Below are 16,382 nucleotides of genomic sequence, written 5' to 3'. Positions count from 1 at the left end.
ACATATTTCCCATTTTATCTACTTTGAGTGCTAACTTAGAATTGGAAGAAAGGGAAGATATTTTATACAAGGCACCTGCATGGAAGTCTGGTTAAGGAGTTTGCCATCAACCCACATAGTTTCAGGTTCAGTCCTACTGCATAGCACCTTAGGCAAGTGTCACCTGCTATAGCTTTGGACTGACCAAGCCTTGTAGAAAGATTTGGCAAATGGAAACCAAAAGAAATATCAAATATATATATATATATATATATATATATATATATATATATATTATATATATATATACTAGCAGTATTGCCCGGCTCGTGTGCTCGTGCGTTCTATGCACGCGCGAATTAAGCTAAACTTGGATGAAGTTCAATCAAAATTCAATTATTTTGGTTTTAAAATCAAGCATTTAATGCCCTCTATTTTTATGCTTATGTGTTCCATTACCTCAATAGGAAGTACGTAGAAGCATTTCATAAATTTTTGTTGATCAAATAATTGCATTGTTGAATTATTCTTTTAGATCAGTATTTCTCAAAGGGGATTTCAGGGCAGAGTTTCAGGGAATCGCTGGCGATGTATCGTGATGATCAAACATCCAGCCCGCTAAATTTAGTTAAAGTGATTCAAACTGCAGACTCAACGCAAAATGGTTACATTTAATTCAAAGCGTTCATGTCAAACAGCTGACTGCATAAAGTTTACTATTCAATGCATGGGATAAGGCCTAAACAAACACATTATCAACTTTTGCACTTGCGAGATGAATTTCGGAACAGGAATAGTGCAGTTCAATTTTCATTCGCCTAAACTTTAAGTGACCCATTTTTGGTGGTTCTACGATTTGTTGGCTAGGAGGAGATGTGCCGAGAAGTAAAACACCAGACACACACACAGATACACACACAGACACACAAGTTGAGTTTTATAATATAGAGATATACTACCCGGTGTTGCTTTGGGTGTTTTCAACCCTTTAGAATTGGAATTTTGAAAAGTAAAATTTTGCATTATGCAACTTGTTATTCTCTCAAGTGAACATTTTCCAGCTGAAATACTTCCGAAAAAATGGTGACACAGCAGTCAAAAAATGTAAAAAATAGGATTTTCAAAGAAAAAAAGCCACCTTTATGATGTAAATAATTTTTTGTGTTAACATGGTCGATTTGAATTTTATTTCCTACAGATGAAGAGCAAGCCTTCTTCTATCATACTCTCAATTTTGGTCAACTTGTGCTTGCAGGGTCTCGAAGGAGATAGTGTTAGTTGAAGGCTACCAAACCTGCCACACCAGACAACTTCAGCTTTATATATAGATTTGCTACACACTACTTTCCATCCTAATAATGAAACTGGTAGATCCAAAAGTTAAACACACAGACACACACACAGATACACACACAGACACACACACAGATACACACACAGACACACACACATATACACACACAGACACACAAGTTGAGTTTTATATATATAGATTTCTCAATGGGGATTTCAGGGGAAAGTTTCAGGGAGTCGCTGGCAATATATCGTGATGATCAAAAATCCGGCCTGCTAAAATTTAGTTAAAGTGATTCAAACTGCAGATTCAACGCAAAATGGTCACATTTAATTCAAAGCGTTAAAAATGTTATGAAAGCAATTGGTATGTGTTCACAAAGTCCAAACGATTAATATGAAAAAACCCTCCAGGCTACATCCCGAAAATTCCTTTCTTTGCCGAATTTCTACAATGTTTACGGCGATTCGTTTTTATATTTTGATTTTTTATTTTCCATGCAATTTACGTATGCTTGCACGCGTGGTGAACACAGTTCACGTCAAACAGCTGACTGAGTAAAGTTCACTATTCAATGCATGAGATAAGGCCTAAACAAACACATTATTGATTTTTGCACTTGCGAGATGAATTTCGGAACAGAAATAGTGCAGTTCAATTTTCATTCGCCTAAACTTTAAGTGACCCATTTTTGGTGGTTCTACGAATTGTTGGCTAGGTGGAGATGTGCCGGGAAGTTAAGCACACAGACACACACACACACAGATACACACACAGACACAAGTTGAGTTTTATATATATATATATGTATATATAGAAATATATATATATATATATATATATATATATATATATACTATATATATAAATAATAATAATAATAATAATAATATTAGGGAGTAAATCCAAACTTACAGGGAAAAATTAGATTTAGGATTAAATCTAATTTTACAGTATAAATATATATTTTTATATATTAAATTAGAGATAAAACCACTATTAGGCAAATCAAACAGTGAAAAACATAAACCAAAACATAGAAATAAAATTAATTAATATAATATACAAAATATATAAAATATAAAATTCACAATTTAAATTATTTAAATTTAAGGGTAAAATTTTAAAAAATTTTAAATTATTAATTACTTATAAATTTATATATATATATATTATTTTTTTATTATTTTTTTTTATATATAACTATCAAAAAGTATTAAAAAGTTTAATAAGATAAAATGTATATATATATGTATGGTATATATATATATATATATATATATATATATAGAGAGAGAGAGAGGAGAATACAGTGTGTATTTAAACACATTAAAAATTTCAAAGATCTTTATTACCCTGATATTATTAAATAAATATAATATATATATATATATATAGTTATGGTATATTCTGTTAAGAACGTAGTGGAGTACAGTATAAAGCTTGTCCATCTTCAGATTTTCCCAGTGCTATCCAGTGGTAGTATTATATGTACTTCCAGGTTTGCATTTAGGCATCTGTCATGTGTGAATATATAATTGAAAAAATTGGAGTCAGTAAGAAGTGGTATGGTTGGACATTTATTTTTTAATCACTACAATTGTTTCCATGCAACATAGTTCTCTAGGTGTGCAGGTACTTCATTGTGCAACTGTTTCCCTGCATTATGAGATCTAGTTGTGTTTCCTCAGGCAATATTAAAATATTGTCTCCATAAGTTTAAAATCTTTGGCTTCAAGAACATTGTGATTAAAAACTAAATGTCCAGCTGTAGCCACTTCTTGTTGACTCGTTTTTTTCAATTATATATATATTTATATCATCATCATCATCATCGATTAACATCTGTTTTCCATGCTGGCATGGGTTGGTATGAGGTCTGGAGAGCCAGTGGCTGCACATGGCTGCAATCTGATCTATCAAAGTTTACACAGCTGGATGCCCATCCTAATGCCAACCACTAAGAAAGTGTATTGGGTGCTTTTTATGTGCCACGGCACAGGAGCCAGTCTGGGGATACTGGCATCAGCCATGATTGGCTGGTGCTCTTTACACGCCACCCGCATGGGAGTCAGTCAGGCAGAACTATATTGATATATATATATATAATATATACACACACACACACACACATATATATATACATATATACTTATTCATAAAATATATATATAAATAAGTTTGTATATGTAATAGATATATTATTATATATATACATATTTATATATATATATGTAGGTATATAATATATATTCATGCACACAACACACCTATATATATTATGTATAGATAAGTGTATATATATATATATATATAAAATATTATTTGAGACAAAAACCACTATTTTGCAAAACAAACAAGGAAAGACTTAATCATACATAAAATTTAATAAAAGTCAAAAAAACCGCCACTACAATCGTTTTTTGTCTTGATCGACACATCTTCAGGTGGACTTCCAATCTAAAAAATAAAATTTTAAAATATAAAAATAATACTTTTAAATAATAAAGTATTAAATGAAAAAAATTAAGTATATAATCCATATATAACCTATATATAATCCATATCGAAAATATAGACTAATTACCACGAATTCCTAAAAAAAAAAAAAACCATGATAAAAAAAAACTCTTAAAAACATATAACGATAAAATCTACCCTTTGCTAAACTCTATAACAAACCTATAAAGTAAACCCCCTAACTAAACATTCACACACAAATACACACATGTAAACCACAGACTCACGACTTATACACATACCTATACTAAACTTATACACCTCAATACACCAAAACCACTCCCTCCCCACACAGACAAATACACACATACATCCCAAAACCTAAAGAACAAAACCCATATACACATTCACACACAAACACACACTCACAGCAAAACACTCACACACAAAGATATCATATACTCCCTCACATATACGCCTATACATACTCACTAACTCGACATATACAACAATACTTACACACCCCAAAAACACTTTACATATTTCATTTATGAGCTGTTTAACTAAGGGTTGTTTTTAGGTCATTCGTGGTATATTTTGTCTATTTTAGGTGTTGGTTATTTGCTTTTACATATGTTGTCATTCAATATAATTGTTGAGTGGTTGTTCGTTTGCCACGTGAATAAAAGGGGTGGTGGACTAGCGTGTGTTGGAATGTGATGGAACAGTTGTAGTAGTGAGGTAGGCATAGAGAATGGGATTGGGTTACTGCCAAGTTGTTTGTTAGAGATGCTAAGGTGAGTTTTAAAGCTCATAAATGGTATAATGTTTTTGTGGGTGTGAATATTGTTGTATATGTCGAGTTTAGTGAGATGTAAGGCGAATAGTGAGGAGTATATGTATAATTTTGGGTGTGGAGTGTTGTGCGTGTGAGTGTGTGTTTTGTTGTGAAGTGTATATGGGTTTGTTATTAGGTTTTGGGATGGATTGTGTTAATTTGTCTGTGTGGGGAGGGAGTGGGTGTGGCGTATATTGAGGGTTTATAAGTTAGTATAGGTATTGTGTATAAGTCGATGAGTCTGTGGTGTACGGTGTGTATTTGTGTGTGAATGTTTAGGTTAGGGGTTAATTTTAGGTTTGTTATAGAGTGGACGCAAAGGGAGATGTTTATCGTTATATGTTTTAAGAGTTTTTGTTTTATCATGGTTTTTTTTTTTTTTTTAGGGAATTCGTGGTAATATGTCGAATATTTCGATAGGGGATTATATATAGGTTATATAGGATTAGTATACTTATATTTTTTCATTTATTACTTTAAATTTAAAAGTATTATGTTTATATTTTAAAATTTTGATTTTGTAGATTGGAAAAAGTCACCTGAAGATTGTCGATCAAGAAAGCAACGATTGTAGTGGCGGTTTTTTTTGACGATTTATTAAATTTTATTGGTATTGAGTAAGTCTTTCATTGTTTGTTTTGCAAAATAGTGGTTTTGTCTCAAAAATATTTTTAAGAGTTTACTATAAAATTGGATTTAATCCTAAATCTGATTTTTTTTCCCTGTAAATTTGGATATATTCCCTAATATTTATTATTATATATATATATAGATATATATATATATATGTGGGGTGTGTGTATGATGATTAATAAATATTCATGCAACAATCAAATACAACACAAAATAGATATATAGATATACTATATAACTCACAAAAGGTAAGTAAACTCAATTGCATATTAGAGTATCAAAGAATGTTTTTGAATTCAAATGAGAGGGTATCACAACATGTGAATTTAATTAAGCTAAATGACCGACACCATGTGATTGAGAGAGTGTTTTGAATTGTAATTCAATGTTTGATATTTTGCCAAAAAAAAATATAAGCAAGACAGAAGGCAGAAAGCCACAGCAATGCCTAATGAAGAGGTCATTGTCGTCATTGTCATCGCCATCGCTACCGCCGGTGTCGTTGTCATCATCATCATCATCATCATCATCCATATTCCATGCTGGTGTGGGTTAGATGGTTTGACAGGATCCAGTTTTAACAGCTGGAGGCCCTTCCTAATGCCATCCACTTTACTGAGTGTGCTTTATTTTTTTGTGGCACTCACACAAGTGATGATCATGCTGTAACTTGGAAGGCTGTGGCCTTAAGGTGGTTCCTATATATATATGTCAACTTAATATACAATTGCAAAATAGTTACTAATAGTTTCATGCTTTTATGACACTTTATATTGGCAGATTTATAAAACACACTATATATATCAAGGCAATCTTTCAGATTTTACCAATTTAAAGTATTATAAAGGATGAACCTTTTAGTAACTCTTTTGTAATTGTCAATTAAATTGATATTTATTTCTCACAGGATGGAGTATTTTCTTTTCATTGATTCCACTTACATCTCTCTCTATACATACATACATACATACATACATACATACATACATACATACATACATACATACATACATACATACATACATACATACATGTATATATATATATATTTCGTTTTTGGATTTGGTTTGCAAGATTCTTTTTGTTAGTTCATGTGTTGAAATATATTCTATTGTGTCTGGGGAGACCCAAAAAGAAAATGACTCTCCCCAGACACAACAGTATATATATACATATATATATAAGTAGAACTAGAGAAGAAGTTTCAGGTAAGGAAGCAAGGTTTAGAACTGAAGTGCTTTAGAGTTAACCTAGCAAAAACCATAGTCCTAATAAGTAGGAAAGTAGACAAATCACAAATCCTTTCAGGTGCATGGCTCTGCTTGATCTGTAGAAACAGCAGAGGTAGAAACTCCATAAGATGTACCCGGTGTAAGCTATGAACACCCATGAGGTGCAGTAATATGAGAGGAAGGTTAACAGGGAAAATAGTTTTGGTATGTGGAAGGTTCATATGTATAATTAACACTAAAAATGTACAGAAAACAGGCTCCATCAAATATCAGTGGGGAAGAATAGAAGTAGCCAATAGCTTCCATTACCTAGATGACCAAGTCAGTAGTGGAGGTGGATGCTCCACTACAACAGCTTTGGTTCTTTTTATCTCATTACACAAAACATTTTTATATATATCATCATCATCATCATCATCGTTTAACGTCCGTTCTCCATGCTAGCATGGGTTGGACAGTTCGACCGGGGATCTGGGAAGCCAGAAGGCTGCACCGGGCTCCAGTCTTATCTGGCAATGTTTCTACAGCTGGATGCCCTTCCTAACGCCAACCACTCCGTGAGTGTAGTGGGTGCTTTTTACGTGCCACCTGCACAGGTGCCAGGCGAGGCTGGCAACGGCCACGGTCGGATTGGTGTATTTTATGTGCCACCGGCACGGAAGCCAGTCGAGGCGGTGCTGGCATTGGCCACGAGTCGGTTAGTGCTTTTTACGTACCACCAGACCAGGGATCCTGGCTGGTTCAATTCGATTTCAATTTCGCTTGCCCCAACATGTCTTCGCAAGATATATATATATATATATATATATATATATATATAATATATATTCTTTAATTCTTTTATTCTTTTACTCATTTCAGTTATTTGACTGCAATGATGCTGGAGCACCACCTTGAAGGGTTTTAGTCAAACAGATTGACCCCAGGACATATTTCTTAAGCCTAGTACTTATTCTATCAGTCTCTTTTACAGAGCCACCAATTTACAGGGATGTATATATGTATATATATATATATATATATATATATATATATATATATATATGTGTGTGGGTGTGTGTGTGTGTGTGTGTGCATGCACGCACATGCATGTGTGTGTCTGTGTGTGCTAAGAAGCTTGCTTCCCAACAACATGGTTCTGGGTTCAGTTCCACTACATAGTACCTTAGGCAAGTGTATTCTACTACAGCCTCAGGTCAAACATTGCTTGACACCGATGTTAGTGTGGTTACACCTCTGTAACTTAGCAGTTCAGCAAAAGAGACCAATAGAATAAGTACTAGGCTTACAAAGTATAAGTCCTGGGGTCAATTTGTTTGACTAACGGTGTTGCTCCAGCATGGCTGCAGTCATATAACTGAAACAAGTAAAATAATATATACATATTATTATGTCTGAGGAGAGATTCTACTTTAATGCCTTATTACTTAACACAGGCACCAGTTTGAGTTTCACTCATTTAGTTATTTTTTCTTTTCTAAAATTTTCATTGCATCTTGCAACCTTTTCAACGGTCATTGATGCTGTCCATTATCAGAGCTGCATACTACTTGTTTGTTCGCTTGTACGCATGTGTATATATCAGTGTGCATGTTTATACACATATGTATGTATGTATGTATGTATGTATGTATGTATGTATGTATGTATGTATGTGTGTGTATGTATGTATGTATGTATGTATATATACATGTAAATATGTGTGTATGCATGTAATGTATGTATGTGTGTGTATGCATGTATGTGTGTGTGTATATATGTATGCATGTGTGTACATGTGTATGTAAATATGTATGTATAAATTCTGTTTATTGATGTGTTTGTGCGTTAATGTTTGTTTGTATGTATATGTGTGTGTATTTGCTTGTGTACCTTTGTCTCTTTGTTTGAATGTGTTTATGTGTATGGATTTGTGTGACTATGTACGTGTGTCTGTTATGTATGGATATGTCTTCATATGTGTCTTTGTGTATGTGTGTGTGTGAAGTGTGCAAGTATGTATATGGTCATGTGTTCCAATCTTCATTTCTGTATGTATGTGTGTGTGTGTGCTTGTCTGTCCGTATTGCCTATGTACCTATCTATTTATCTATCTGTAAACCTACAAATCCATTTACCTACACACACACACATATATATATATATATAATTCTACATAACAACCTACTAACAACACTACCTGAGTATATATAAACTGTGGGTATTGGTGTATGACTACCTTCTACGTATATTTCCTATTTAGTACTGGAGATGTTTCATTTATGAGGACATACTCCAGTGTTTGTCTCAGTATGGAGAGTCCTCCATACTCTGCCAACATGCCAAAGACCAACATGGAGGTACACTGAGTCAACTTGACATCCGTATTTTATCCAAGCACCCGAAGGACCTAACACTCAGACAAACACAGGAGTATGTCATCATAAATGAAACATCCCCAGCTGTGGCAGACTGGATATAAAAGTATTAGTTGCTAGGAGACAAAGGGGGCCCACCCACAACTATAGTGCTATCATTATTTTCTTTATTTATTTTTTTTATATATGTTTGTTAAAAGTATTCTTTTCAACTGTCTACAGACACAGCCAGGCTGAAATAATGCATTCTTCCAGGAGTGAATAAAAAATTTCCAAACTTGAGGAGATGGACCCATTACATACTAACATGGGCCCCCATATATGGATTTTAATGGCACAGGGGCCCATTTGCCATCAGGCAAGCTAACAACCTGGGCAGTCCAACACTGATCTCAAGTACTAAATAAGAAGTATACGTATAAGTAGGAAGTGGTCATACCCCAATACCCACAGTTTATATATACACAGAGTTGTTAGTAGGTGGATATGTAGACATGTGTGTGTGTGTGTGTGTGGAGGTAAATGGATATATAAGTAAACAGAAAGATAAATAGATAGATAGGTAAACATAGGTAATACAGACAGACAAGCACACACACACACCACATGTACATACATACACAAATGAAAACTGAAAAACATGACCATATACACACATGCACACTTCCCATGCACACAAGGACACAAATGGAGACACACATTCATACATAACAGATGTATGTACATGGTCACACAAACCCATACACATAGACACTCTCAAACATATACATACAAGGTGTTAGAAGTACACACACAAATACATACACAAACACACAAACACATGAATATGCAGAATACATACATACATACAAACGTAGACACATTCACACACACACAAATATGCATACACTCACACATACATACATATATACATACATATATACATACATATGTGTATACACATGCACACTGATGTACACACATGTGCACAAACAAGCAAACAAGCAAAAAGAACACAGCTCTGATAACGGACAGAGTCAACGACTATTGAAAAGGTTGCAAGACACAACGAAGATTTTAGAAAAAATAAATAAATGAGTGGAAATCGAACTGGTAAATGTGTTAAATAATAAGGCATTAAAAGAGAATGGCTCTCCCCAGACACAATAGAATATGCTTCAGCACATGAGTTCACATCAACCATCTTGCAAACCAAATACAAAATACAAAATATATATATGTGTGTATGTGTGTGTGTGTGTGTGTCGCCTTACTGACACGTGAAAAACATTCGAACGAGGTCATTGCCAGTGCCGCTGGACTGGCTCCTGTGCAGGTGGCACGTAAAAAACACCATTTGAGCGTGGCTGTTGCCAGTACTGCCAGACTGGCCCTCGTGCTGGTGGCACATAAAAGCACCCACTACACTCTCGAAGTGGTTGACATTAGGAAGGGCATCCAGCTGTAGAAACTCTGCTAGATCAAGATTGAAGCCTGGCACAGCCATCTGGTTCGCCAGTCATCAGTCAAATCGTCCAACCCATGCCAGCATGGAAAACGGACGTTAAATGATGATGTGTGTATATACATACATACATGTATATCATCATCGCCATCAACATTTAATGCCCATTTTCCATGCCAGTATGTGTTGGATGGCTTAACAGGAACTAGCAAGGCCAGGTGCCACATCAGGTTCCATAATTTGTTTTGTTTTGGCTTCTGCAGCTGGATGCCCTTCCTAATGCCAACTACTCTATGGTGTATACTAAGTGTTCTTTACATGGTATCACCAGTGCACTTTACATGCCACCAGTACTAGTGCTTTTTATGTAAGACCAGCACCCACACCAATGCTTTTAACATGACACCTTCATTTTAGCATATGGCTGTTATGGTGGGTGGGTTTTCTTGAGTACTGCAGGCTCACGCATGCTGGTTTCATGTAAAAACACCTGTACAAGTTCCACATAAAAGTGCCTGTATCAGAACCATGTAAAAGATCTTGTGCTGGTGCCATGTAAAAGTGTCAGTGCCAATGCTATGTAAAAATATTCATGTAGATGTCACAAATGAAGTACCCAGACCACTCTGTAAAGTGGTTGGCATTAGAAAGGACAGTCAGCCATAGAAACCATGTCAAAACAGACAAAATGGTGATGAAGGGCATCAAGCTGTAGAAACTCTGCCAGATCAGATTGGAGCCTGGTGCAGCCATCTGGTTCGCCAGTCCTCAATCAAATCGTCCAATCCATGCTAGCATGGAAAGCGGACATTAAACGATGATGACGATGATTATATATATATCAAACCAAATCAAAATAGATGAACATCAATGGAATTTGTATCCTTGTGGTACCAGTGCCGGTGGCACATAAGAAAACCATCCGAACGGGACCGTAGCCAGTACCGCATCGACTGGCCTCCGTGCTGTGGGCACGTAACAAACACCATCCGATCGTGGCCATTCGCCAGCCTCGTCTGGCACCTGTGTCGGTGGCACATAAGAAAACACCGAAAACACCATCCGAGCGTGGCCGTCTGCCAGCCTCGTCTGGCACCTGTGTCGGTGGCACATAAAATCACCCACTACACTCTCGGAGTGGTTGGCGTTAGGAAGGGCATCCAGCTGTAGAAACACAGCTAGATCTGACTGGCCTGGTGCAGCCTTCGGGCTTGCCAGACCCCAGTTGAACCGTCCAACCCATGCTAGCATGGAAAGCGGACGTTAAACGATGATGATGATGATATATATATGTATGTATACACACACACACACACACATATATATATATATATCATCATCATTATTGTTTAATGTCCATCTTCCATGCTAGCTTGGGTGGGATGGTTTCACAAGAGCCAGGCAGAAACCTGTGCCACACTTCTGTGACTGTTTTGGCAGAATTTTTATAGCTGGATGACTTTTGTAACACCAACCACTCAGTCGAATGGAGTTAGTGCCTTTTACTTGGCACAAGCACAGGCAATACATACATGCATGCATGCATACATACATACACACACACATACACACACACACACACACACATACACACACACACACACATACATACATACATGGTGGCTGCCCCCTCGTTATCAAGTATGGCCATTGCACAAAGCTTAATCAATGTTGTTATCATGCAATGCCTGTGCAAGAAGTTTTTTTTTAAAGTGAGGAAAGGCTGTGCACTGAGCCAATCCCACTCACTAAGCAACAGCAGCCATAATCCGAAAAGAAGAACAAGTCAACATCATCGGTAACCACTGAGCTGCAGGTTTTATGTCAGAGTTATCCCAGTTATCTGAGTTACCTTCTCCTAGAAGGATGCCCTAACAAAGGCTAGGAGTCCTTCACTCCCAATGGTTTAACCACGCGATCGGGTATTCAGTCCGATTATTTCTATGTCCCCACGCATGATACATCCTTAAGACATTTATTGGATGGCCGTTGACTCTCAAGAGTTAATCCGCCCTTTGACGGGTTTTGTTTTACATCACGCAGGGTGTCCAATAAACACCCTCCTCACCAAGCAAGCTTGGTGGGGTTGCCAGTTTAGTCGTCGATGACCCAACCATGCAACAGGTTGTACTGGGTTACATGTTACCAGTAGCACTTGAAAGTGACACATACATACATACATGCATCAACATCATCATATAGTGTCTGCTTTCCATGCTGGCATGGGTCAACGGTTTGACTGAAACTGATAAGCTGAAGAGCTACACCAGGTTTCAATCTGATTTGGCTTGGTTTCTATGGTTGGATGCCCTTCCTAATGCTAACCACTCCAAGAGTGTAATGAGTGCTTTTTACATGCCATCGGCATGGGTAGCAGTTACACCAGCATCAGAAGTTTTCTCAAGCACTGCATGTTGCCAAAGGTCTTGGTCACTTATCACCTCTGTGAGGCCCAACATTCGATAGGTGTGTTTTATGTGCCACCAACATGGGTGCCTGCTACATGACACTATTATCATTCACGATTACGGTTTCACTTGGTTTGACAAAGTTTTCACAAGCACAGCATATCACCAAAGGTCTCAGTCACTTATCACTTCTTTGAGATCCAATGTTCAAAGATTATGTTTCACCACTTTGTCCCATGTTTTTCTGGGTCTATCTCTTCCACAGGTTCCCTCCACAGTTAGAGATTAACACTTTTTTACTCAGCTGTCTTCGTTCATATGCATCACATGACCATACCAGCGCAGTCATCTCTCTTGTGCACTAAATCTGCTGCCTCTTATACACAGCTTTTCTCTCAAGACAGTTACACTCTGCCATACATGCACACTTACATTGCACATCCAGCAATGCATACTAGCTATATTTCTTTCAAGCTTACACATGTCCTCAGTGGTCACAGCCCGTGTTTCACTGCTATGTAGCATGGCTGTTCATATACAGGCATCATACAGTCTACCTTTCACCTGAGAGATAGGCCCTTTGCTACCAACAGGGGTAGAAGTTCTTGTGTACATAGCTTACACCAGGTACACCTTATGGAGTTTCTACCTATACGTTTTCTACAGATCAAGCAGGGCCATCTACATGAGGGGATTTGTGATTTGTCTGCTCTCTTACTTAGTAAGACTTTGGTTTTTGCTAGATTAATTCTAAGGCCCTTCTATTCTAGACCTTGCTTCCACACCAGCAATTTTTTCTCTAGTTCTGGTAGTGATTCAGCTATAAGAACAAGGTCATCAGCATAGAGAAGCTCCCAGGGGAAGCCTGTCTTAAATTTCTCTGTTATTGCCAGGAGAATTATGATGAACAAGAGGGGCTGAGGACTGATCTTTGAACTCCTACTTGTACCCTGAATTCATCGCTATACTCATTGCCAACCCTCACCTTACTGACAGCATCTCTTTACATGGCTTGTAAAGCTCTCACCAACCACTCATCAATGCCTAGTTTCTGCATTGGCCACTGGATAAGACAGCAGGGGACCCTGTCAAAGACTTTCTCCATGTCAGCAAAAGCTAAGTACAGAGGTTTATCTTTGGCTAGGTATTTCTCCTGCAGCTGCTTAACCAGAAATATAGCATCAGTGATGCTTCTCCTTGGCACTTAACCAAACTGCATCTAATCTAGACCAACTCTCTTACTAACTAGTTGGGTTTGGACCCTCTCTGCAACTTTCAGCACCTGATCCAACAATTTGATACTGCCATAGTTATTTCTACGCACACACACACCACCGCCATCATCATCATCATTTAATGTTCATTTTCTGTGATGGCATATACATATGTGTATGTTACTGTTACTTTGTCTTAACATTATATGATAGTTGTACATCAATGTTACCATCGTGCAAGCAGAGTCCTTTGTTTCCAATCTTCCATGAAAACATGCTTGGTTATGGGGAAATATTACCTTACTTGGAAACAAGTGAGGATTGGCAACAGGAAGGGCAGCCAACTATAGAAAATCTGCCTCAACAAAGTCTGTCTGACCCATGCAAGCTTGGGAAAGCAGGCATTAGAATGAATGAATGAATGATGATGATGCTGTTGTTGTCATGTACCCTAAGGCCATCTCTGATCAAACAGACCTTTAGGTCAAAAGTATTCCACCCATGATCATTCCATCTATTTCATGTATGCAAAGAACTGAGATCTATATTAACCAACATGTTTTTTCCTAAGATGGTGGGGCTGTAATTTGAGTATGATTTCTAGCAAGATGAGGAACCAGGTAGAAACTCCCACATAATGGTAGTGTAGGTGATGGTGGTGTTGGTGACGTTGGTGGTGTGGCTGTTGTTGCTGCAAATGTAATCTTTAATCACAAATTACATTATTTTTCATTGTAGGGTTACCAACTTTTTCATAAAAGAGAAACAAGAAAAGAAAAAGAAGGATAAAGAAGCTAAATATGATGAAAGAATGAGTAATGTATAAGAATGATGAGGAGAATATCAAAGAAAGAAAAGCAGAAAATTGGTCACCATGATACCAAAAAGCCAATCCACTGCACTACTTCTTTCAATTTAATGACAGTCCACTTTATAGTACAAGTTAAACAAAGTGATTAAAAACTCCCTTTAACATTAACCCTTTTGATAATAAACCACACTTAGTCCCATGGTACAAAAACTTTTTTTCCTAAAGCTATCTAAATTAAAACATTACACAAACATTTCATGTAAATTTTTATTGGAGACATCAACTTAATAATTCTAATTATAGCACAAGGCCAGCAATTTTGAGGTGAGGGGGCAAATCAATTACATCTCCCTGGTACTTGATTAGGACTTCTTTTTTATTGACCACCAAAAGGATGGAAAGCAAAGTTAACCTTGACAGAATTTGAATTGAAAACATAAAACTGGAAGAAATGCCATTAAGTGCCTTGTCTAGCATCATAACAATCCTGCCAGCTCATCAATTAATTAACGCAAGCTTGATACTTCTTGCTTTCTTTCTTAACATCAACTTCATAATGACACATAGACACCTGAGGTGAACCTGGAGTACACATGGTATGTCATTGATGGGCTCACAAACAGCAATAAATGGATTTTGGCAAACCTAGTCAATTGATTGACTAAATGATTAATCAAACAATTGATTTTTTTTAATTAGTTAAATGTTAATTAATAATTTTAAAAGAAATGAAACAGAACTAATGAGCGTGTTTATTGTTGGCATAATGATCCTCCCATGACAACAATAGTAGAGTCACTTCTATCTTGTCATTTTTAAAACAAAGAACATTTTCCCATTTTAAGATATATATATATTATATATATATATAGCACAAAGGTTCAGGCTCAGTAGAAGTTTCCACATGTCATTCCTGTACCCAGCATGGTTTGGTGAAGGCCATCATATATCCAGATAAACTAATGTGCAGAATTTAAGCCATGGGATAGCAATAATAAGTACAGGAAACATAATTATATTTTAAGCTTATAAAACGCGTATTTCTGTAAACCAATTGTTATGATTACACAAGGCAGTTAGTCAAATTGCATAATACAGCATTCTCAGTATAAAAAAAAAAACACACACACACAGCTCAGTGAGATGCGTAGTTTAATATATTCCAGTTTTGCAAATTACATTCAATATCATTGATATGGTAAAATAGAGTGTGAAGTAGTAGGATGATGTTAAAAGAAGACAGATAGATAGTTGATGAGAGAGGGGAGGTCGTCAGTCATACCTCCCCTCCATACATATTCAGGCAGACACAAACACATACATATCTGCACACATATTTATGCAATAGTAACAGGAGGTGAAAAAAGAAAAATACCCCAAGGTGCCATAGGCTCAACAATAATAACATTGGCAACAACAAAATAGCCACTATTGTAAAAACAGTCAGTGGCATATATCAGAAAGAGAACTGAGACAATGGATCAGTTGCTATGACAGGTCAATGGTATACATTGCCTCATGTATATTTCATTTTCCTCCCTCCTCTCTATGCGTGTGTGCGCCTGGCTATGTATGGAGGGGAGGAATGTCCACCACTACCTTCCTCTCATCTTTCTTTTTTAAACACAATCCAACAACTTCACATACTGTCACCTACTATTCTACCATAACAATGCTACTGAATGTAATTTACAAAGCTGGAATATATTAAA

The sequence above is a fragment of the Octopus sinensis genome, linkage group LG2, assembly GCF_006345805.1.
Source record: "Octopus sinensis linkage group LG2, ASM634580v1, whole genome shotgun sequence".
Classification (NCBI taxonomy): domain Eukaryota; kingdom Metazoa; phylum Mollusca; class Cephalopoda; order Octopoda; family Octopodidae; genus Octopus; species Octopus sinensis.
This window is presented reverse-complemented; position numbering follows the sequence as displayed.